Source organism: Charadrius vociferus, unplaced genomic scaffold, assembly GCF_000708025.1.
Source record: "Charadrius vociferus isolate BGI_N301 unplaced genomic scaffold, ASM70802v2 scaffold763, whole genome shotgun sequence".
In the NCBI taxonomy this organism is placed as follows: domain Eukaryota; kingdom Metazoa; phylum Chordata; class Aves; order Charadriiformes; family Charadriidae; genus Charadrius; species Charadrius vociferus.
The window spans coordinates 1083424-1085597 of NW_009647685.1; positions in this window are offsets into that span (position 1 = coordinate 1083424).

Below are 2174 nucleotides of genomic sequence, written 5' to 3' on the forward strand. Positions count from 1 at the left end.
TTTGAGATGTACCGGTGGGTGCTGAGCGAGCGGACTGAACTCACTAGAAGGCGGCTGTCCATCGCCTGTGAATGGCAGTGGCAATGGGGGGATGGTCCTGATGATTGAGAAAAGGTGAGTGTTATGCCATTCTTTGAAGAGAACAATTCGAGGACGGACAGGCTGCTCAGTCTGATCTCAGTCCCGCCCTGGGGACGGCCACTCCATCCACAGCCCGGGCTGGGCGCTGACTGACTAGAAAACAGATTTGTAGAGAAGGAGCTGGCTGTCCCGGGGGGTGGGCTGCACCTGAGTCAGTGTGTCCTTCCCGTGGTAAAGGCAAGTTCTGTCGGGCTGCATTAGGAGCAGAGGCAGCACGGTTTCTCTTGTGCGTGAGATCCAGAGGTGTTACTGTGGCACGTGGAGGCTTTACTTGTCCTGAAGACCCTACAGTGCAGAGAGACAACCCGAGGAGACAAGAAGCCTGATGACTTCCAGTTCAGAGCCAGGACATGTCTGTGGCCTTCACAGTCTATCAATCAGAAAGATAACTATTGTATGACTTTTTTCTTGAGATGCCAAGGCTGTACGGTGCTTTTGAATACACTTAGGAATTTGTAGTGCTGTTGAAATTCTATAGCACTCTTAGACCTGCTGCGTTCTTCCTCAGCTCTCCTAAGCGTTGATTACTGCTAGCTGTCAGAAATGAGGAACTGGTAAAAGGATATGTGGTCTGAGAATGTCCACTCTTACATCCTGTTTACTCTGCTAGAACTACTGATATGATGAAACTTACTCATATCCTTAAGTGTTTTGGTGGGCCGTGCTGTAGAGTGCAGCACTCTGCAGAATATAGATTCCTGAGCCTAAAGAAATAATTCAACCAAGTAGCTTACATACGTACAAAAATTAAAGCGCTTTTATGTATCTCGGTCCCAGGGAGTTTCATTTTAGGAGCTTGATTCTCCCACGCTTTCTTGCACTGAGTAATACCTCACTAAATGAGTAATCTGATTGTTCTGATTTCTCTTTCCATGATAGCAAGATTATTTACTGCCCTAAACTAGATTATTTTTTTTTTTTAATATTTTTAAACCCAGTAAAAACAAGCTTAGGAATCTAGGACTGTAGTCATTTTTAATTAACAGTATAAGGAAGTAAAATACAGTAAAATGCAAGGCTGAAAATATATAGTCGATGTGCAAATTCTCACGGTCTCCTCACAAAAACGTTAAGAAAACCAGCTCAAGTACTTCCTTCATACCTTGTTTCATATTCTGCTGAGTGGTTTAACTCCACGTTGTTCTGGAAGTCCTCACTTCTCTGAAAATGAGAGAACTTGGTCTCAGTTGGGTGAAGTCACATGTATTGCTACTTACAGGGCTGGTTTGAGATACCCTGTGTATTTAGACTGGTCAGATTTCCACCTGAATGCAAGAGCTTTCTTACTCAGCCGTTGTGTGGAGTAAAGAATTCTTATAGAAAACTGATTCATGTGAGTTTGTATCAGCACTGTTCAACACAAGCATCTATAAGTCCTGAAAATATCTTTTGTTCCTCACCTATCCAACACTGGAGTGCACTGTCTTAGTGAGACCAAGAACTAGAAATTACTGTAAGTAAGGGACTTGCCCTCTTTACCGGTACAAGTCTTCCTCTCCGTTTGTTCCATGCACTTTCATTTATCCACATATTTGTGTTTAGGGTCATTGCTATAACCTTTTTTCTTACATCTTGTACTGACTTTGTCCCTTCTGTGCTGATGCTACTGATACAGATACAGCAAGAGGTTGTGCCCCTCTGTTCACCTTAACGCTACTAAGTTTTCCGTTTGTGGCAGTGTAGTGCTGTCCCTGCTCTGCCGAAGGGATTGTTGGAGCTCACGGTGCTGTCCCTTCATTGCTGCTGAAATCTACTGCAAAATGCTGTGATTTGGTGTTCTTTCATCTTTTCCTTAGTGTCAGGTATTGTCTTTGGTTGTGTTTTACGGTGCAAGTATAGCTTAATACGCAAGAGCTGTGGCTTTGAGCTGTCTGAAACGTCTGCAATATTAACTTCACAGGTAGTCTCTTCTGCCTGAGTTAAAGAAAAACTTTCTATTATAATAACGAGCGCTTCAGAAACACTGTCAGAAAAGACTACCCTTGAATGTTAATCACTTGGACATGAAAACTAGTTCAAAACTCAACACTCTT